The 24047-nt window shown below is 38.8% G+C and overlaps 1 protein-coding gene across 1 annotated transcript in view; it reads right to left on the bottom strand.

The window, feature by feature from the left end:
• The window catches only part of NKAIN3 (sodium/potassium transporting ATPase interacting 3), a 463496-nt gene that overhangs the window by 413306 nt on the left and 26143 nt on the right, over positions 1-24047 (bottom strand). The gene's annotated exons all lie outside the window — the stretch shown is intronic.

Genomic DNA, 24047 nt, shown 5'->3' on the forward strand with positions numbered 1-24047 from the left:
AACTATACTACCTGTCATTGGGTTTGGGAATACCATAGAAGATAATGCTGAGCTTAGTGAGATATAATTCAAAAACTCCATTAGTATAATAATAGATTTGTCCACTGGCACTGTTTCCCAGCTACAGTGCATTAAATGTCATTTAACTGTTCCAATAAATTCAGACTCATGGGTGCAATTGATAAGCTTTCTCTCTGCACAGGAATGGAATGAACTGGCATAATAGATGGATCAATACACAATGCAAGGACATAATGAGCAGTTAATGTGCTGAGGATGGACCCAATACGAAAAATCATTATTAAGTTAATTGTTTTGAAATTATAACATTTAGAAAATGATTCTTTGAATTAATAGTTACTTTATTATGTGCTGCTACATAAGTCCCCTGTTAAATTTCAAAAGAATAACCATCAAAATTTACTTTGCAAATGGAAAAAAAATTGCAAACACAAATGAAGATGGGCTTGTGACTGATACTAACTCGTAACAAGATCGCTACTGCTGTATTTTAAAGATAAATTCATTGTTCTCTGTGTCTTCGCTAGTTCATGTGAAAGACCCAAGCACATTAATAATTTTGCATATCATAATTTTTGGTTAGGGTAGGAAGGTGCCAAGACATAGATGTTTCCACAACTCAGTTACATCAATGACATATTTCCAAGTGAATTTGTTTTCACGAAACAAAGCCGCAGTCTAATTTGCTTTTAAAAATAGCTAAAGCAGTTGAAAAAAATGCTGAGTTCAGTTATCTTGTTCCTAGACAAGTTAAGCGCAAAAATGTAGACCAAACGTGGCCAAGAGTGCAACCAACAGAGTTCCTTTGCTACTCTGCATGGTCAGCAAGTTAATAGTGCTACACTACATTCTTACCAATGGGGTACTGCCATTTATCACACTGATAATCTTCAAAACTCGTGCTGCTCATCAGTGAACAGAACTTCAGGTGGGTTTTAAATCTGCTCTGCTACACTGGTTTCTAGTCTGGGATTTAATACCTCCTTACAGCCTTCCCTGACAGCAAGAGCACTGCCTGTGATCCCTTGCATGTCGGCTGCATTCTCAATTAAACATTAGAAAGAAAGGTAGACATAAATACTGGTAAACTATTCAGCTGCCCCCTTCAGAATAAGAAAAATGACTATTCACTACAGTGGCTTTACCTTTAAAAATTTGTTCTTCATACAAAAGAACATGGTATAAAGGCTCATGGAAGAGGAGAAATACATACAGACATACAGAGAACACAGTCCATTAATGAAGCCTTATTTTTCAGAGGCAGGACAGTAGTACAGCAGAAAGTGAGATCAGAACCATAAGAGGCACAGTATAAAGGGCTTAACTGTGGCTTTGCCACAAGACCTGTGTATCCAGCAATGAGTTGCTCCATTCCATTAATGATTGGTCTGAATTAAATCTGTTGACTGTCACCAAGTATCCTGTTAGAGCTCCCTAGAAGTGTCAACCCTGCACTGTAGCACTGTACATTACACTATTGCTTTCAGCAAAAGAATGCAAATAAGCAATGGCAAATAATGAAGACAAATCAACCTAGTCTTTATGGTTGGACAGATTAGCTATAGAATAACTGGAATTAATTACAACCAGAACATGAGAGTGAAAGCCCTTAGAAAACTGTATAATTAGCATGTCCTGCATCTGTAGTTCTTTCTTCTGTGTAGAACATTTCTATAAGGAAACAATAAGGAAAAATGGAAAGGGAGTACAATAGAATTAAAGAATTAAGCAAGAGTATAATTTAGCACAGAAGGGAAACTTCCCCTTTTTTGCCTGTAAAAAAGCATTGGGCATACAGACAAACATCACACCTTTGTGTCATTTTCTATCAAACACTAATTTCCTTTTTTTTGTTCATTTCTCCTAGGATAGGAACAAAACAGAACTTTCACTGATCTTGGGGCACCCAAATGTTGCACAACTGCGGGCCTAATTGTCAACCAGCCAGAAGCCTTTGGGGGACACATAAATTACACAGAACCAGAACAGATTGCAGCTGTCTTCATCTTTAATACAGTAAGGCAGCCCCTGAAACTATGGATTCCACCATGCCATGCTCTGCATTAGCCTTTCCCTCCCCCCATCTTGTAAAGCTATTTGAGCATGATAGCGAAGGGCTAGGTTTTTACCATACCATACTACCACATGTTTTTTTGCCTTTTTCACACTGTAGGCCAAATTCATCCACTGAACCCAGCTTTTCCTATACTTGGAATATGGAATAGGGGAAAACTGTTGCATTTTAGACACCATTGTATAGTAACTGTCAGCACTTTTTGATTTTTATAGGCAAAAATGTAAGTAAAAAACACACATTTTTTTATGAAATACAGCTTTTTCTGACTATAATGCCCATCAGTAATTTCTACTATTTTACCCTTGAGCTGCTGATAATTAATATTAGTTCTTATGAATTTGTCGACATCCATGACCTTGGGCACACACTCTTCCGGAGTAGAAACTCTGACTTTCATTATAACAAGGCTTAACTACCAATTGAGTTTCAACAACTGCAGAGCTAAACTACAAATTCCTTTTCAACAGAAGTCATGTAAAACTCAATATGAAATAGAACTTTGTTATTATTTTGTGTTTTAAAATTTACCATTTGACTTCAACAAAGTGATGTAAAGAAAACGATTTACTTGATTGTTCACCCACCCTGCAGCTCTGAATTCTGAAAGAGAAATCACCAAAGCTACAATTCACTAATTACTTATTCTAATAAGAACAGGCCATATTTGCAGCCAGTACAGATATGGATGGATCCTGCTATTCAAGGTCTAACAGATCATTGATTTTATAGTAAACTAATCCAGTTGATATGTATCTCTACTTGCAATATTTGGTCACACAACACCAGTTAGGATTCTAAATTTTTGCTGGATCAATAATGCTATAGAATATAAAGGAACCAAATCAGAAATCCTCTTGAAACAGACAAAGTCACATAGAAACCTCCTAAAGATGAATCTGGGGCTGGGTGGCACAAAGGGGAAGACTGGGAGACAGACTCTGACACTTTACTGATAAATAGCTTATTCTCTGTGTAGGTTTGATTGCCATCTGAAAATGGCAGTATGTTTTCATAAATTCATAGACTTTTAGGCCAGAAGGGACCATTGTGATTATCACCTCCTGCACATGGCAGTTCACAGAACCTCACCCACCCACTCCTTTAATAAACCCATAACCTCTGGCTGAGTTATTGAAGTCCTCAAATCATAATTTAAAGACTTCAAGTTACAGAGAACCCATAATTTACTCTAGTTTAGACCTGCAAATGACTCATGCCCCATGCTGCAGAGGAAAGTGAAAAAACCCCTATGGTCTCTGCCAATCTGAGAGAGGGGGAAATTCCTTCCCAACCCCAAATGTGATGATCAGTTGAACTCTAAGCATGTTGGCAAGACCCATCAACTAAACACCTGGGAATGAATTATCTGCAGTAACTCAGAACCCTCCCCAGATACTGTCCAATCTCCAGCCGCTAGGAATATTTCATGTTCTTTTCTTTTGTAAAAGAACTGGGGAGGCAGAGTGTCCTAATGGAAAGAGCACTGAACTGGGACTCAGGAGACCTACGTGCAGTTCCATCATCTGCCACTGACCTGCTGGGAGACCTTGAACAAGACACTTCACCTTTTTGTGCCTCACTTCTCCCATCTATAAAAATGGGGATAGTGACACTGACCTCCTTTGTAAAGCATTTTGAGATCTACTGATGAAAACTGCTCCATAAAAGAGTTAGTTATTAATTATGTGTAATTACATAACAACGGGGATTCATCAACATAGGTTTCTTATCACTCATCAAGACACCTGTCAGATGGGGAAGGACATACTGATGTGCTGGAGTCTTCATTGCCGGAGTTTGATATGAAAAAGTATTATAGGGGCACAAAGAAGCACAGCACACTGGTTCCTTAAAAGCTTAAAACCGTGCTGAGACAGCTGTAACTTGCTTACAGCAGATAATTCAAGATGACTATGACTGAGAATTTTTCAGGGTAATAGTTTATCAGTATAAATGTCTTTAAACAAACACTATTCAAAATGGATAGACACAAAATTGCCCACCTTTAAACATGTATTTCAAAATCAGCCCCTGCTAATGATAAAACTACTGTCCCTCCAAAATGAGGTGGCAACATGTTAAAATCTCAGTTCTTACACTACACAATCAAACTTACTATACACTGAAAAATAATGTTTATGGATAAGGAAGGAGCAAAATATACAGTACACATTAAAGGCTACATTATATCATCCACCAGATGTACAGATTCACTGATGAATCTCCCAAGGACCTGTGGACTTTACTTATGAGCAGTGTGGTTGACATGAAAACGTACCTAAATCTTGCAGATCTAGCTATGGGAGAAGTTTCCAGATATGCACACTTCAAATATAGCAAATGCTTTTTTAATAGCTCTCCTATATCTAGAACTAGATTCCAGTATGAGTACGGTTGTATAAATCCACCTTATTCTGGCTGCCAGGATCAAGCGAACGCCATAAATCTTGTTTTACCTGAATTTGAAACACATTTGTTTTTGGGGGAAGATCAGGATGACAAAAGATTATCTCAAAGATTGTTCTACAATGAATTATCATAGAAAATGTTTCTCACAAGCATCATGGCAATGGCTATGTGAATCCCGTGCTGAATTATTCTTCAAATCATGTTTGCTCTCACTAAAAGGATACTATTTTCCCCAAAAGATATGAAGTAAAAGCAGTGGTATTTTGTGGCATGTGGCCAAAAAGCAAACATGTATTATATCTTTTACTTCACTCAGATTTAAAGGGAAACTATTTATAGTGACTTGACAAAGATGAGAAACACCACTGAGTATGGTAAAGTAGCAAACTGTGGAAGTATTTATAGGATTAGCCCTTAATCTTCCATCTTTACCAATGTAATTTCTTCTTTTATTCTCTTCCTAAATCCCTACACACAATTTCAAGAGGCCAAGAATGCCTCAGCTAAACTAATGTCTTGCTTCAAAAAGTGAGAAGACAAAGCTATCATTCTCAATCATCTCCTGTCCATCTCTGAAATCAATATAAAAAAATAATATGTTCCTCATTTTCAGAATTATGTTCCCACTTCATAAAACGTCCCACTGACTTTCTCCACCCTACCTATGTAATCTTATATTCACCTACTCCCCTATCCTCTGCTCATTCCACTCCTCCAGTCTTGGCATCCTTACAACCCTCCCAAACTGGAAAGGTCACTCTCACTTTTGTTGCCTCATTTATCTGGAATTCAATCCTCTCCTCTGAGGCACTGAGTCAATTTGTCTCCTTAAATCTCATCTTAAAAGTTTGCTTTTCTCTGTTGCTTATAATTCACTTCCACTGTAAATCATTTTGTGATACCTGGTATGAAAGATCCTATATGAAATAAATTTTATTCTGTTCTATTTGCAGGAGTTACAAACCAAGTAACAATCCCAAGATATCACACAGACATGAGTATCATTAAACCACTTTGCTTACTCACAAGAAAATCATTTAAATCAAAATTATCTCCCGCAAAACTGCTGAACTGGATTCTATAATACAAATTTGTAACTGAGGCAGAATGCAAAATTAAGGTAATACAATCAATACAGAAGCATAAACTACAAGTCTAGGAAATACTGTAGCCTTATCCCATTCCATTTGTTATCTAATGTTGTATTTTTTTCATGTTTCTTTCCACAATGCTTGATGTCGCTCAACTGTGAACTGTAAAGTCTTCTCCAAAGTGACTTTAAAGATGTGCTGGTATTTTCCTGCTTCACACATATATGAAGGCAGAGAAATCTATCTTCCAATTTGATATAAATAATACTCCAATTATTAAACTTTTTAACATTAATTTTAAATAGGTACAGAATAAATAATAAGCGCCAATATTTCATGATGCAGTATATGTCAGTACAGCGGATTCAATGGCCATGTTCCCTACAGTATATGCATTATATTAAGGAGGTCAAAGTATTAATCAAATTTTGCTGTATTCACCTTAGTTTTCAAACAATACAAGTAGTTCTTTATTGTATTTACAATTTTTCTTTGTAAAATAATGCAGACATTATTCCTGGGAGCTACGCTGCCCCAAGCATATGATAATCTTATCTCCTGTCCTGGTTAATTACATAGTGCCTGCCGATAAGCCTTCGTTTGCCAAAGGGAAGGCTTTCTTGGCTATTCAGAACATTGCTTGAATAAGTGTTGTTAAAGTAGATCAGCATTTTATTTGTTAAAAAAGTGAAAATCTTTCTTTTAATAGAGCATCTTTTAAAAAAATAATATCGGCAATATTCTCTAATGACCAAGGGGTTCACTGGACGGACTGAGGCAAATATTTGGCATACTGTGGGATGCTGAACTCTTAAGCCCACAAATTTGCAGCAAGCACTGTGCAGGTGAACCCCTGGGCTCATGCCCAGCCCCAATGAACTCAGTTAGACTCCACCTGTGCAGAGCTCATTGTAGGATCAGAGCCTCAGATTTTAGTTAATGTGTGAATCCTAAAACTACTTACAGTACTAACCCGACATCATTATAAAGCAAAGCTAACAAGAAAAATGTCTTGATAATGTCCCACAAATTCACATTAGGCCCTGGGCAATACAGAAGGCTTCTCCTGGGCCAAATTATTATTACTGCTATTTGTTACTACTATATGGTATTACTATAACACCTAGGAGCCCTAGTTGTGGACCAAGACCCCATTGTGCTAGGCGCTGTACAAGCACAGAACAAAGACTGTTCCAGTCCCAAGGAGCTTAAGATATAAGCATAGACAAGTGACAGTAGATGGATACAGACAGATAGCAAAGTACAAGGAAATAATGAGACAGCATTGGTGGCAGGCAGTGGTCAATGTTGCCCTCAGTGACACCCATGTAACTGCATTAAATTAGTTGATTTTGTGGGGGGAAATTTGGCCCTAAACAATTTATTTTCTTCACTTGATATGATTGTTTTCATCTGGTCTGTCCCAGTTTTCAAATATGACTCTGAAACATCAACATGAAGTCTTGTTGCTTTTACCCATGTTGAAACTATCCAGTACCACATGAAATAATGCAGTTGTCAAGGATACTTGATAGTATCAGGCTTAGAAAACAGGCCTGGTTCTCTGATACTGAAGGGGGAAAGTCTATATCATATTGTTTTTCTTTCCTGTTTGCATTTCAGTTATATGGAGATCTCCTAGTTCCTTATAGGAGTAGCCCCAGTGGCATCAAAGGAAACAGCAATATTTGTTTTGTGGTTTTATTATATCCATCTTCTATTCCATTTTCTGGGCATTAAAGCATTGGGTAAAATAATCAGCCTGGCCTCTGATTTGAAATCTGCACCTCAGTTTTTCAGCTTACATTTCATGATTTTTTTAAAATGATAATCTTTCAAATCAGAAGCCATAAATCATAGCTGCTATGTTTGGTTTATCAGGCCATCACTTTGATCCTTCTTACAATGAGAAGTTATTATTATTATTATTTATTTGTAATGTAGTAGGACTTAGAGACCAGCGATCCTCTTTGCTAGGTCCTATATAACATAACAATGAGACTGTCCCCACCCTAAAGGTCTTACATTCTAAATATGAAACAATAGACAACAGGGGGACATAGCAAACAGATGGAGGAGGGTGGACACACAAGGAAATAATAGATAATACTGGTCAGCATTGTCACAAGGTAGTGCAATCCTATACGTGTTGTAAATTTAAAATGGTCTCTTTTTTCTATTTAGAATACACAGAAGAGCAAGATGTTGTTGTGCTTACCCAGGTCCCATCCAGATGGAGAGACTCAGTAGCAAAGTACAAGACTAGTTATCTCGATCCAATTATCTTGTTTCATTTTATTAAATTGTGAACTCAAACCCGCTCACCACATTAACCTACAAATCCTGAAAAAGAGCCACAATTTCAAGGCAATCTAATCTGCAATAAAATAACATGATCCCTACTATGAAATGCTCACTTGAGTATTTTGAAATATAGTTTGGTCCTTCCAAACACCTAATTTATTTTTTGTTTGAATCACATTAAAAATACATGAAGTAAGGGCTGATCAGGCACAAATAGGCTATATTTCAAGAGCTTTGTGATAACCTTAGCAAATCAAAATGAAAAGATCTACTCACACTTGCAAGCAGTCCAGTCCAGTTTTATTGTCCTGATACAGAGATAATTCAGCACTTCCATACACTTCATTTAAAATTGTCATAGAATTAATCACCAAAGATACACTGGCTTTCAAAGGAAACATAAAACCAACTTCTGGATAACATATATTTAAACACATTTGCCCAACATATACCAATTCACTTTTATTCTAAGGCTTTGGTTTTCAACAAAGGAATCTTGTTATCCTAGAATGTATCATAATGGTGACGGTTTGGGAATCTGCATATGTGAGCTCATGAATTCTAGTTAGATTTTATGACTTCTCTGAATGTGTATACCCTTACTGATATCTTACACTGTATCCTGGCATCATCCCTGTTGTTTCAAGGGGTGGTGGGCTGGCACCTGAATGATTCTACCTGAATGGGACAGTTGGATTTTCCTGAATGGGACAGATAGGACCATCAACAATTATATAACCCTCGCCCCAACAGGACAATGGAGAATACCAGCCAAGGGCTATTGGCTCTTATCTGCTCTTGTGAAGCTAGAAGGTCAGAGATAGCAGCCCACAGAAGTCTGGAGAATGGAAAAATCCAGGAGAAGAACAAGATGAATCAAGGTGTCCAAATCTGCTGTTGAAAAAAAAATTTTCTCCAGCAAGGGGCAGCAGACCAGAGCCAGAAGACAAGACTTGGCAGGAGAAAAGGAGGTAAAAAAGAATTCTGGATGCCCTGGAAGGCACTGACTGAGGCCCAAAGGGATCTCTAGAGTGGTGAGGAAACTGAGTCAGGGTCTTGTGCGCACATATTTCTTATCTTTCCATAGATTTTTGTATATCTCTGGTGCTTTATCTATGAGTAAAGGGTGGGGTGAGGGTGTGGCAGGGGGCATAAATGCCTTTGGAAAGCCTCTGTGTCATTACGTGTGCTATCTGCTGTAATTGTCCCAATTTTCCCAAAGGATGGAACAGTAATCCAGGGTACCCATGAGAGTGGAGAGCTGACGGGGACATTCAGAAGCTGCTGGGGAGTTTTGGTGTCAGCACTGATCTTGGGGCCTATAGAAGCTGGGCTGTGGGCCCCACATTCTGAGAAGGGTACCAGACCTGGAGTTTATTCCCCAAGAGTGTGCCTTGAAAAATCAGACAATAAAGCCAGCATCTGAATGCTGCTCAGACTCAGCAAGCAAAAAAGCCTGTGGGATCCAAAGCTTTGAGTACAGCACAGCAGCCTGGTGAGTGTTCACAATGGGGAACTCAGCTAGAGCTGTAGCAAAAACAAAAGTTTTACAATAAACTCACTCTGACTTCGCTGTTTATTATCCTTAAAGCTCTCTGAGAGACCCAGATGCAATATGAGCTTGACAGAATGTGATGTGTTCTTAAAAGAGAAAAATTATATGGTACCACAATGGAAACCATGGTAATCATCATATTATCATAGAGCTGAAAAGGACCTTGAGAGGTCATCTAGTCCATCCCCTGCACTTATGGCAGGACTAAGCAATATCTAGACCATCCCTGACAGGTGATGGTCTAACCTGCTCTTAAAAATCTCCAATGATGGAGATTCCACAATCTCCTTAGGCAATTTATTCTAGTGATTAAGCACCCTGACAGTTAGGAAGTTTTTCCTAATGTCCAACCTAAACTTCCCTTGCTGCAATTTAAGCCCATTGCTTCTTGTCCTGTCCTCAGAGGTTAACAAGAACAATTTTTCTCCCTCCTCCTTGTAACAACCTTTTATGTACTTGAAAGCTGTTAGGTCCCCTCTCTGTCTTCTCTTCTCCAGACTAAACAAACCCAGTTCTTTCAGTCTTGCCTCATAGGTCATGTTTTCTAGACCTAGACTTTTTCCAATTTGTCCACATCTTTCCTGAAATGTGGCACCCAGAACTGGACACAATACTCCAGTTGAGGCCTAATCAGCGTGGAGTAGAGCGGAAGAATTACTACTCGTGTCTTACTTACAACACTCTTGCTAATACATCCCAGAATCATGTTTGCTTTTTTTGCAACAGCCTGACATTGTTGACTCATATTTAGCTTGTGGTCCACTATGAACTCCCGATCCCTTTCCACAGTACCCCTTCCTAAGCAGTCATTTCCCATTTTGTACGCGTGCAACTGATTGTTCCTTCCTAAGTGGAGTACTTTGCATTTTCCTTATTGAATTTCATCCTATTTATTTCAGACCAATTCTCCAGTTTGTCCAGATCATTCTGAATTATAATCGTATCCTCCAAAGCACTTGCCAACCCTCCCAGCTTGGTATCGTCCGCAAACCTTATAAGTGTACTCTCTATGCCATTATCTAAATCACCGATGAAAATATTGAACAGAACCGGACCTAGAACTGATCCCTGCGGAACCCCACTCGTCATGCCCTTCCAGCATGACTGTGAACCATTCATAACTACTCTCTGGGAATGGTTTTCTGACCAGTTTTGCACCCACTTTATGGCAGCTCCATCTAGGTTGTATTTCCCTAGTTTGTTTAAGAGAAGGTCATGCGGGACAGTATCAAAAGCCTTACTAAAATCAAGATATACCACATCTACCGCCTTCCCCCTATCCACAAGCCTTGTTACCCTGTCAAAGAAAGATATCAGGTTGGTTTGACGTGATTTGTTCTTGACAAATCTATGTTGACTGTTACTTATTACCTTATTATCGTCTAGATGTTTGCAAATGGATTGCTTAATTATTTGCTCCATTAACCTTCTGGGTACAGAAGTTAAGCTGACTGGTCTATAATTCCCCAGGTTGTCCTTATTTCCCTTTTTGTAGATGGGCCCTATATTTGCCCTTTTCCAGTCTTCTGGAATCTCTCCTGTCTTCCAAGACTTTTCAAAGATAACCACTCAGATATCTCCTCAGTCAGCTCCTTGAGTATTCTAGGATGCATTTCATCAGACCTTGGTGACTTGAAGACATCTAACTTATCTAAGTAATTTTTAACTTGTTCTTTCCCTATTTTAGGTTCTGATCCTGCCTCATTTTCCCTGGCATTCACTATGTTAGACATCCAATTGCCACCAACTTTGTTTCAGTTTTCACCAAGAAGTGATTTAGCACCACTGCCATTTCCGCATTTCTGTTATTGTTTCCCCCCCTCATTGAGTAATGGGCCTACCCTGTCCTTGGTCTTCCTCTTGCTTCTAATGTATTTGTAGAATGTTTTCTTGTTACTCTTTATGTCTCTAGCTAGTTTAATCTCGTTTTGTGCCTTGGCCTTTCTAATTTTGTCCCTGCATACTTCTGTTATTTCTTTAGGTTCATCCTCTGTAATTTGACCTAGTTTTCACTTTTTGTAAGACTCTTTTTTTACTTTTAGATCACTTAAGATCTCCTGGTTAAGCCAGCATGGTCTCTTGCCATACTTCCTGCTTTCTTACGCAATGGGGTAGTTTGCTCTTGTGCCCTTAATAAAGTCTCTTTGAAAAACTGCCAACTGTCTTCAATTGTTTTTTCTCTTAGACTTGCTTCCCATAGGATCTTACCTACCAACTCCCTGAGTTTCCTAAAGTCTGCCTTCTTGAAATCCATTGTCTTTATTTTGCTGTTCTCCCTCCTACCATTCCTTAGAAACATGAACTCATCATTTTGTGATCGCTTTTGCCCAAGCTGCCTTCCACTTTCAAATTCTCAACCAGTTTCTCCCTGTTTGTCAAAATCAAATCTAGAACAGCCTCTCCCCTAGTAGCTTTCTCCACCTTCTAAAATAAAAAATTATCTCTAATACATTCCAAGAACTTGTTGAATAGTTGGCTGAAAGGTGCTGTGCATTATGAATACAAATGAAGAATTTGTCAAGAAAATGGACTAGAGATATGAACCCATCATAGTTTTGCTTTATAAAGGTCCTAATCCAGACAAACATGGAGCACATCTCCTCTTAGGATCAAGGCTGTAATAATTGTTAGTATTCATGACCGTGTACATGTACACGTGTTAACTCAGTAAAGCAGTTTGTAAGGTCAGCTCTTGTTTCCTTCCTTACCGAATTGCACAAAAGTAGGAAGTGCAAAACACATGAAATATCTTCTGCATCACAATTTGTTCATACACACACACACACACACACACACACACACACACGCACATGCACGCTAATACTGCCAGCTTGACAATATCCACTATTGTACTTGAGTGTTTCCCTGTGGAACAGGGGAGCAGAGCTGACATAAGTGTCATTACTGCACAGTGGTAAGTGACCTTGAGCAGTTATATTGGCAGACACTGTGAGATCAACGGCTGGAACTGGCTCTGAGGTAGAGAAGCTTGAGGCATAATTGCAACCTCTCCATGGTTAGTGTGTATAGATATGAACAAAGAAGCTAAATTCAAACAAGTTGGGCTTAGACAAAGAGAGGAAATAAATATATAATGGGACAGGCATGCATTTCAGATGGAAAAGGCTCCAGTTAAAGTTTGTCAACTGGCCCTGCTTTCCTAGTTAAATTTTAAAGGCAGCTTTATCATTCTTTTTCCCGCTAGTTTCTGACAAAGTGCTTGTGAAAGGAATCCCAGTGAAAAGCACATTCAGCAGCAGCCTCTATTTATTCTACTGTTGAAAGATAGAAAGAAGCATTTTTCCTCCCTTTCAATAGCATATGAAGTTCCTAACAGGAAACTTGTCTTTTGTGCTGTTTTGAATACATTTGAATATGGAGGAAAAGACATTTATGCCTTGTCAGTTAGGAAAGTCCAGTTGCCTCTGTCAGTCTGGTAGGAAAAGATTCAACTGAACTATCATATAACCCCTAAAAACAAATACATTTCAGAGTAATATTGTTAGTTTGGGTATGGAATTGTCTTTCACTGCTAAGGTGGTAGTACTATTTTTTTTTAACTTAAAATACATGTCAGAGGCATGGTGTGCATAGCAAACAATAGAAACAAAAGGGACCTGTGGGAAGTCAAAGCTTTTAAGTAAAAGCCCTTTCTAGTGTGCATGTCGATGGCTTTTTTCCCCTCCTCTCTTCCGCAGGACAGTCTTCTTTCTTGTTCCCCACCCAAATCACATAAATACTTTACCTCATCTAACATATTAACGGCCCAGTTCTGCCACCCTTGCATTGAGAAGTTCTGATTCCCCCAAGCTGTCCCATTGTCTTTGATGGGCTTACTGAGGTGAACAATATCCAAAATGAGTAAGAGTGGCAGGATCATGTCCCAGATAAATAGGGCTTCCTAGCTTGACAATTTACAAATCACCCATCAGATAGCACCATGGTCCTCTCGCTCCCACACACATGCACACACTCACTATAAAATTAAGAGAGCATCTGCATCATGCATTCAGCTTCTATTGGTCTTTTAGGAGTTCAAGATCCAGCTTTGACCTGTCCTGGTTTTTCCTTCAGTGATTGAGAGTGCTGCTGGAAGGTATAAGCAACAGCCTGTTCTCAGTAGGAGAAGGAGAAGCAGGAGTATGATGGATGTGCTACTGTAATGGATCTGGGGAAGGGGGTAGGGAGGCTCCCTCTTCCTGCTGCAGGGAAGCAGGAACTCTTCTGGGAGAAACTGAGGGAAAGGATTAAGACTTTGGGAACTGACTAATTGGTGAGAAAAAGCCTTGAGAAAGAGGCTCAGGATGGGAGAGTGTCCTGTACAACAACTGGACTATACTTCCAGGATTAATAAGTGAGACCACAGGAGCAACATTTTGTGCTGAGCTGCAAAATGTGTTGTGTGCATGTGTAATTGTAGAAGCTGCACACTCCACACAACCTGACATCAGGGAACCCGATTCTGTTGCTAAGCCATAGTACCTGCTTGATATAAGAGAGCTAGGACACAAATGGTTTACCCATCCCTGGAAAATTTAAGAGATTTTTTTTTTAATTTCCTGTCCTGAATCATATAAATCATATCCTGAATCATATCCTATCCTGAAATATTAAACATTTTCATAAACAAATAATCTGAAAAAAGTGGCTTGGATAAATTGAAACATTTTGTTTCACATTTGATGTTTTTAAAAACTATGAATCAACTTAAATTTCTCAATAAAATCATTTCAAACAAAAACTACTTTTCATTTTAAAAAATGTCAAAATGGGACATTTAAACTATTACAAAACTTTTTTTCAACATTTTCTCAAAGCAGAAAATTCTTCAACACGACTCTTTCCCATGAAAAGTTTCAGTTTTGATGAATCAGCATTTTTCAATGTAAATATGTTTTATCAAAAAATTCCTGACCAGCTGTAATTTGAGCATCAAATTATAATATATATGCACTAGTCTCAGTAGGGGGCAGTATGCAATCACACTGCCCCACGAGTTGCTCAGGAGGAACTGTGCCTCAGAATGGCACCTTCCCTCCTCAGTTGCCTAGTTCATAGGTGGAATGTGCAGCCTGCACCACATTAACATTGGTATGTGTAAGATGATGAGACACTCCTGTGCTAGGCTCCAGCCAATCCCCCAGCTAGGAACTGGTCATGTGTCTCCCAGACTAGGTACATGAGCCCCACAGGAGGACCAGCAGCACAGTCTGCTCAACATCACTCCAGGGCTTGGAACTCTTTCCTGCCTGACAGTGGCAATAAACTCCCTAGTCTTAGCCTGCTCCAGCCTTGCTCTTGCTCCAGCCCTGTTCCTAGTCCTTCTCTAACCCTGCTCTTGCCACTGCCCTGCTCCCAATTTTCACTCTAACCCCACCTTGGACTCCCTATTCCAGCTCTGACCACTAGCTCTGACCATTTTCATCCCAGGTCTGACTGCTCCAGCTCTGACCACTAGGCCTAACCATCTCCATCCCAGTTTCTAACAGTGTGGAAGAGTCTCAGGGTCATGGCCATGCCTTCTGCCAACATCCATTTAGGGTAGACCTTTTGTGCAGTGCACAAATGAAGGAGGTCCAAAGTACTCAGCTCCCAATGCACCTTCATTAGGGTCAGTCATAATCTGACCTTGAACTAGACAGTACTACATCTCAAATATGTACAGGACACATTAGCGAGTGCCCATTTTATTATTAATTAAGAACTGGATTTTCAAAAGCACTCCATCTTGGCCTAACTGTTTCCAATGACCGCAATGGAAGCAGAGGTAGGCCAATACAGAACATTTCGGAAACACTCCCCTATATATGACATCCATTACAAATACTGAGGTAGAGTGGGAGTTCTGGACATCAAACGCTACCTCATGAAAAAGGAATCTACGAGCTCGTTAAACAAAATCTATAAGAGACCAGCAAAAGGTTCCTCCAAGTTTCACTGTTTATCGTTCTTCTATAAACTGATATACCAATGATAAATGTTATTTGTTCCTCTACCATTCTGAGGTAACATGAAGTTATTGTGAGAAAAACTACTTCTGGCTAGCATAATATTAAATGAAGCAATGATTTCCTCTTAATACCTGATAGCTTAAGATACCATGTAACATTTCATCCCATGTTGACCATGAAGATAGCTCACGATAATTCACTCAGATCTAAAATATGATGCCTTATTTGGGGAGGAGATTGGTGTGGTGCAGGAATGAGTGATAAATCTGGTTAGCTATGGAAGAGAACTCTGAAAAGAATGCTTGTAAACTCAATTTTGGCTAAATTTATAGTTCTTGGATTTGTTTGATTATTTTAAAAGGGGGAAGAGTGTTTTGGTTGACAAATAAGTTTGCGGCTACAAAACCCCTATTCCATCTACAGGTTTTCAACTGATCCGAAATGCACGCCCCAGGCTGTCACTCCTGCATTACTCTCCAGTTGTAAATTGCCAAGGAAGAGCACAAAGCTGACGGATGGATATAAAGAATATAAGACCTCGGTGGATTGTTTTTCCTAATTTTAATAGGTATTTATTGTTGCTTAAACCAAAAACCAGAAACCTTAACAGCAGCCAGATAAAAGGGAAATGCCTAGACCAAAAACATAGAGCACCGCTGATTAGTGACAACATAAATAGCAACATGAAAAATAATTACAGCCTCAAATACACCACAGGGCATACGCTATTGTCTGTTTGTCCAAAATTAGCAATAAGTGGCTGGCCACATGTTTCTCCTGTCTCAGAGGACTAATTAAAACCAGCCAGACCAGTTTCTGACCACCTGAATACTGAGTACTGCTTGGGCACGTATTGCTTTCAGCCTTTGTCCATTTATTCTTTCTCTGGAACCCTCTGCCTGCTGGAATAGCATCTCACCGTTAAATTCCTCTTTTTAATCCTGATGAAGAGTGCTGAATTGCAGCCCCATGGCCTGTTTTACTGATGTAATGCCTTAATTAATACAATGCAAAATGGCAGTGAAGTTCTAACTTACAAAATAATGAGCCAAGTCACTGGGAGTTGGGCATGTTCAGCAGGAGCTCAGCACCTCTAAGGAATTGGCCTAATACTACTACTTATCTGGGAGATAGCTGACAAGGAGAAAGGGTGTGGGGTAGGAGGCTCATGGTATTTTGTATGAATGTAGGATGTAAATAATTTTTAGGGTGTAAGGATTACAAATGCTTAGAAGACATTGCCTCTTCTACAAGAGTCCCTGAAATACACCTAGCTATCCCGTAAAGTATGTAGGTCTACTCTGAGAGAAGCAGGTAAAACAAGTGGTCTACTGCTAACCTCTATGGGGAGCATCCTGGCAATCAGGCAAAAGTTTGAGAAATAGTGTAAGTAGCAGCTGGTGTGAGAGAGAGAGAGAGAGAGAGAGATGGCAACACTGGACTGGTAAAAAGTGACACAGTGTATCATAGAATCATAGAAATGTAGGACTGGAAAGGACCATGAGAGGTCAACAGGTCTAGACATCTGCACTGAGGCAGGACCAAATATACCTAGACCATCTCTGACAGATGTTTATCCAACCTGTCAGACATGGTCTAGGTCAGGGGTGGGCAATAATTTTTGTAGAGGGGCCACTCCATGAATTCAGGTAAGTCTCATGGACCACATGAAACTGGAGCATCAGGCAGCTTTTGGCCAGTCGCTACCCGAACTTCCAGTCACATGACCAGAAGCAGGAAGTTCGGGTAGTGACCAGCTGAGAAACTAAGCTGCCCGACACTCCAGTTACCTTGGCAACTGAAGTGTCGGGCATCTTAGCGATTCTCCCAGTCACTTCCTGAAATTCCTGCTTCTGGCCACATGATCGAAAGCTGCCTGATGCTACAGCGTAGCGCTCCTGCATGATGAGCCGGACAGAAAAGTTAGATGGGCTGGATCCAGCCTGCAGGCCGTATTTTGCCCACTCCTGGTCTAGGTATACTTAAAAACCTTCAGGGATGAGGATTCCATAACCTCCCTTGGAAGCCCATTCCAGTGCGTAACTATTCTTATAGTTAAAAAGATTTTCCTAATACCTAACCTAAATCTCCCTTGCTACAGCTTAAGCCAATTATTTCTTGTCCTGCCTTCAGACATTGTCTTCTTTGTAACAGCCCTTAACATATTTGAAGACCAATCAGGTCCACCTTCCAGCCGTCTTTTCTCAAGGTTAAACATGCCTTTTTTCTAATCTTCCTCATAGGTCAGGTTTTCTAAACATTTTATCACTTTTATTACTCTCCTCTGGACTTCCTTCAATTTGTCCACATCTTTTTTAAAGAGTGGCATCCAAAACTGGACACAGCACTCCAGCTGAGGCCTCACAAGTGCTCAGCAGATGGGGACCGTTACCTCCCGTGTCTCGCCATATGACATATCTGTTAATACACACCAGAATATTAGTCTTTTTCACAACTGCATCACACTGTTGTTCCATATTAAATTTGTGATCCACTATAACTATAATTCAATTTGTGATCCACTATAACCTTTTCAGCAATACTACTGCCTAGCTATTTATTCCCCATTTTGTAGTGCATTTGATATTTTCTTGCTAAGTGTAGTACTTTGCACTTATCTTTATTGAATTTCATCTTGTTGATTTCAGAGCAATTCTCCAATTTATCAAGGCCATTTTGAATTCTAACTTTGTCCTCCAAAGCACTTGCAACTCCTCCCAGCATGGTGCCTACCGCAAATTTCATAAGCATACTCTCCACTCCATTTTCCAAGTCATTAATGAAAATATTGTACAGTATGGGACCCCACTAGATATGTTCTCCCAGTTTGACAGCAAACCATTCACAACTACACTGTAAGTATGGTCTTTCAATCAGTCATCCACCCACCTTATAGTAATTTCATCTCATATTTCCCTAACATTCTTGAATTAAAAAAAGGAAAAAAAGGCAGATTGTTAGAAGTATCAAATAGGGTGGCTTCAGCTAATTTAGATCCCAGTAAGGTCTATGAATAATTTAAATTGTTCTTTTCAATGTGCATTAACCTTGCTTTTGTTGCCACCAAATTTCTTTTGTCTTTATGCTTCCAAGTCACCTACCTTTCTCAGGTACCTCTGAAGTTTCCAGAAGTTTTCTCTAGTCTTGACTAACCTAAATAATTTGATGTCTGCAAGCATCTTTGGTGGCAAAGTGAATGCCACCTCACTTGTCACCTCCTTTTCCAAACTATTAGCCAATATCTTAGGCAACACCAGTCCTAAGAACTTCAGAACACCCAATTTTAACCTTTTGACGTTTCCAATGACTTCACATGCTACACAGCAAATCTTTGCCTCCCAAATCTTGTAGCTTGAGTTGCAAATAAATAGTGACTACTATTTCTTCATAGCTGATTTTGAACAATATTCCACAAAATTAGACTAGTATATAGAGTAACTTTATATATCTACACACACACACACACACACACACACACACTTCTATAATGTAAGTATATTATATATAGTAAGTTTTTAATATCCCTAATTGAAGACAGCAAAATAAAAAAATGTAGTTGATATAAATCAGGGGCGTAGTCAGACGTGATCTTCTGGCAGGGCCTCTAGCTGATGAGGGTGGGCCAGCTGAAAAACCCAAATTTCCTGATTTTGACCACATGACAGAAAGCAGAACGTTTGGGAAGCCACCGCTTGAGAAAGCTCCAGTAGCACATGTAGCTCAAGCAGATCTTGGGTGGGCCTGCTTTCAAAGTGGATAGGCCCTGGCCCACGCATACCTATGTCCCTGATATAAATACTGTATATATAAAATCTTGTAAATATATTATAAATACATAAACATAAAACATGTCAAATATCAAACAAAAAGACATCTCTCTCTCTTCTGCATATACTAAATGTCTAAGACAAGCATGTAGCTAAAATAAACATTCCCAAAATCCTAGCACCTTGACTGGAAAAGAGTTATTGTCCCAGGAACCTGGGATTTGAAAAAGGATGCTGTTCTAATATGGTATTATGGAAGGCAGCAGACAAAGTTTTTAAAACAGTGTTGAAAGGCACTGTTGAGGTGGAATCCAGTATTTACACAGATGAGGTGGGTCCTCCTTCAAAGAGAGTAGAGTATTTTAACCACATCAAGGATAAATTAGGTGAGGAGACCAAGAGTTTAGGATCTGAGAGATTTTCCTGCCTGCTTTTTTGGGGTTTGGAGGGGGAGGGCTGAATAGCAGCCACAAACTCATTAAAGCCTCATGGTTGTGCTGCCTCGGTCTTGTTTGGAACAGGCTCCAGTGACAAAGCCCAGACCATAAGGAGCGGCCTTTCTGTGAGTGACATGACCTGTAAGAGGGGAACACAAAATAAGTTAAACCTGTCCAGGTACACAGAAAACAAGGCCTTCAGACCATGCCACAAAATTTTCCCAAAATGAAAGGGAGCAGTTTGGGGCATCTGCGTTAATTGGTGACTGCTGCCCCTAATTGGAGGTAGTCTCCTACATTCCAGTAGCAGGATCTTATGGAAATATGGATCTAGGTGACAGATAACCAAGAGATGACAGCCATCTTGAATTCAGAAGTCCATAGGAGGTTTACCATATCCATCCCATCATCTGAGAATGGTTGGGCATGGTCTGTTTAGAAGATAACTTTTTCTGCATGGAAGAAGGAGACTGCTTTAATGAAATGAGTGGAGCCAGAAAAAGACACAGTTCTAAAGGCTATGGGTTAGCATACACTGGGGGTGGCAGTCAACAGGAAATATACAAGCTACATAATGTCTCCTGTCAACATACTTACACTGACGTACCACAGCGTCTTCACGGCGCTGAGTCAATGGGAGACGCCCTCCCATCAACACAGCCTTCCTCCTTTTGGGGAACTGAGTCAACTGGAGAGCAGTCTCTGATCAACTGAGCGGGTCTACACAGACCCACTCAATGGATGCTGCAGCAATGTAGACATACCCTGTGTTAAGGGAAGAAAGGACTCCGCTATGAGGTGATTCACTGTAATTGTCACGGGGGGAGGGGGGGGGGGGGAGAATCAGAGAAGAGGGAAAGTAAGGCCTATTTTAGGGGTGCTCTGATATCAAGCTCTCAGTTGTTAACATTTTCTCACCCTCACTTAATGTCAGGGTAATAAGAACATCTCTTCCATATATATCAGAAAGATAATGTGGCTTTGTTGCTGGATTAATAGATAATATCATTTGCAAACTACAGTATCATTTATACATATTTAAATAAAGTCAAAGCCAAAATTACATGCAAAAAACATGACCCTTACAATTAAACCACTTCGACACACACCACTAGGTTCCTGTAAAATGTTGTCAGGACATTGTTCTTCTGAGTATCGTTACAATAAAAAAAGAGTCCACAGTTAATGCACCACAAATTAGCCATATCAAACAGTTCTGTTGAATGAAGATGCAGACACATAGGAAGACAGACAGCAAAATGATTGGGGTGTTAAGGTTTGCCTCTTTGATTTGCCAGCAGTAAGCAAGATCACAGTAATACTAATCACGGTATGTAAGAGGGGAAGAAAGTCTTGAAGCCAACTCATCTTTATCTGTGAGCAGTGATGATAAAATAAAGTTCATTTGTGATGATGGATACTGTAGAAGAAAATATTCTCCAAGGAATTAGGATTTCAATTCTGAATTCAAGCTTTAAAGAGCTTTGTATGTGGATGATATTACAATCAGTCTCATTAGGACTCAGAACTGTTTGACAAGTAGTGGAGCACCTCCATTCATGTCATCTGGGTCTGTCTTACTCCAGTCTGGAACAATGAACTAATCCATCATGAATCCATTTACTGTAAAAGAAAATGTTTGACAGCTCCTCAGCCTGACCACCCCATCACACTAAAAACCTCTCCTTGACAGGAATATTGAGTCAATTAAAGGCAACAGCTTGGTGAGAATGGAATTTTTTTTTCCTCACAAAGAGTACTGTAGCTTATTCTAAATAAAGAATTTTAAAGTGCTTTAGATAAGGTGAAAATATAGGCAATTTGCACAGGACTTCCAAACAACAGTTTACCATAGCTATTTCAAATGATTTTGTTTGCAAAATGAAAATATTCACACTGACATTGTTTGAAAAGCAAATCCTAACTCCAATAGAGTATGTGTTTAATTATGTTTAGAGATTAAATAGCTTCTATTGTATACTGTATCAAAGCAACAAGTGGCTATATCATGGCTGCATGTTTAATATTTTGAGGTGCATTGCTCAGTACACAATGAAATATTTGTCACTGAGATTTCATAGTATGTTTTGATATACTAACTTGGGCTACGCTTTTGTATTTGAACATCCAACATGCACGGTCTACTGAGGCTGGCACAGCCAGCCAGAGTGATCATGGTTGATAGTATCATGCCAGGCATCATGTAGTGATAAAGTAAAGTATTATTTGGTTCCAAATAAAATTAGTGGGGTATAAACCATGAATTTATGGGAAATTAACAGAGGTAAAAAATAATGAGAAAAATGTCCTGTAAATATTTGCTCTAATTTTTAAATGAATTTGCTTCTGCAATGCTCACTCATACTTTTGTGTGTTTACTTCATGTGAGTTTTGCTCTTATAAATGGCTGCATAAAACAAATTTTGAAGTTGCATGGGTATTTGAAGGAAAACATTTTAAATTTGTATACCCAAGTATTCACACCAGAAGTGCTTTCATTCCTCATTCTATTAAGGAATAGATACAATATCATGAAACTTATCTGATGAATGAAAAATTAATCAACTCTGCTGGAAGAGCTAATATTGAACTCCATGTACTGGCAGAGAACTGTTTGCAATGAATCAACAGAATTCAACAAATTGAAAAAAATTGGCAAATACTTCTGAATAAGGAAAAAAAATCTAAGGAAGCCACAATATTTGTAAATATTCTGGGAGCAGAAAAAGAGGCTAAATTCATCAGATAAATTTTGTTGTGAATTATTTGCTGGTGTGAATACTTGGGTATTCTATGATTCTATGATGTGAATACTTGGGTATGCTATACTTCTATACTTAAAATATACAGTGGAGTGCAGCCGCATTACCATGTTCTATACTACTTTAATAAAAACCTGTTTGTGAGATAAAAAGACAACAGGAATGGACTACTTTTAGTGTTTTTTCTTTTCTTTTCCTTTAATAAATATTATGAAATGCAAATGACCTCCTCATAACCCTGAAACAAGCATCCTCTCCTATAAATCTTGTGCATTCAGTAATGTCAGTTTTGCCTCCATAGAAACTGATGCTATCTTGATTGGAGAGGTGATACATATACCAAGAAGTAATGCTTAAACGAATACCTCTCTGCATATCTTTTACCTTCAAATTCTGATTTACAACACTAGTATTTGCAACAGTGAACAAAAATATAGCTTCTTTGTGCTTCAGGTAATTGAAATGATCTCTTTCCTAGAGATCACACAGGCATTTTATTCAGGGAAATCATTCTTTCAGCATGAAGTGCTAATTCTCTTCAGATAGTTTGAAACCTGACACGAATCATTTAATATAAATTTAAGCTGAAGCTTCTGTTGAAAGATAATGTTCAGGACATTAAATACTTGTTATACTTTTTAAAATATAAACAAACAGAAAAAACAGAGCTCATTAATATTTGCAAAGATGTAAAGAGACAGGAAAGTGGGAAAAGTTAAATGTTGTTCTTCACAGACTTGTCATGTGTTGTGTTCCAAATAAGCAATCCATATTTGTAACAGAAAGAAAGTAAACTACTGATAAAGTATGAAAATCAATGTGACTCTGGCTAAAATAATTGCTATATCCCAGGAGAGTGGAAATAAGCATATTTTGCGATTGGGATTGTTCCTGCTGTGATATTCAGATTTACTTTGCATGCATTCAATTCTTGAGATCAAAAGACAGGCATTACTAAAAAATAAAGCTCTTTATCCATCCCCAAAAGCGGCAAATTGGTTAATGCCCTCTTCCTTTGTGTTTTCTCAGTGATTTCAATAGAAAACTCTCTACTGTGGGCTTGAATAAGGGATCTTAACCTCTGTTAGTACCAATGGAGAATTTTAAGTAATAGACAATAGACTATAGAGGCACTGCGAGAACTGGTTTAGTTAATATCACAATTTCTACTTTAAAACTATGTTTACAAGTCATTATAACATAGCAACGTATGTTCTCTCCAGGACAGCATGGGAATACAAAAAAAAAGATCTGTTACTATTTAGCATGATTTTGATTTTATATGGTATACAATTATACAAAAATTAGAAGTAAATTTTGGGTGTGTTGTGATTCTCCAAAGTTAACAAAGAGTTTCCGTCTTCACTTGAACTTTTACAAACTAAAGCTTTTAGTGTGAACTTGGATTTTCAGTGGGGGAAGTAAAAGTGTAACAAGACAAGCAAGGCCAGATGTGTAGACGGTGTATATGAAGGTAACTCCATTGATGTAAATAAAGTTATGCAGATTTACATCAGCTGGAGGTCTAGTCCATTGTGTTGAACTGTTTTGTAGTGTATGTGTGTCATTGTATTCTATATCAGCAGCTCCTGCACCATCCTAATAGACACTGATAAATATGATCTTGTGGTGGCAGGAGTACGTTGGGCAAAGAAGATTGATGGTCAACCAGC

Source organism: Emydura macquarii, unplaced genomic scaffold (genome assembly GCF_026122565.2).
Source record: "Emydura macquarii macquarii isolate MOO-44397 ecotype Brisbane River unplaced genomic scaffold, CSIRO-AGI_Emac_v2 contig_1477, whole genome shotgun sequence".
In the NCBI taxonomy this organism is placed as follows: Eukaryota; Metazoa; Chordata; order Testudines; family Chelidae; genus Emydura; species Emydura macquarii.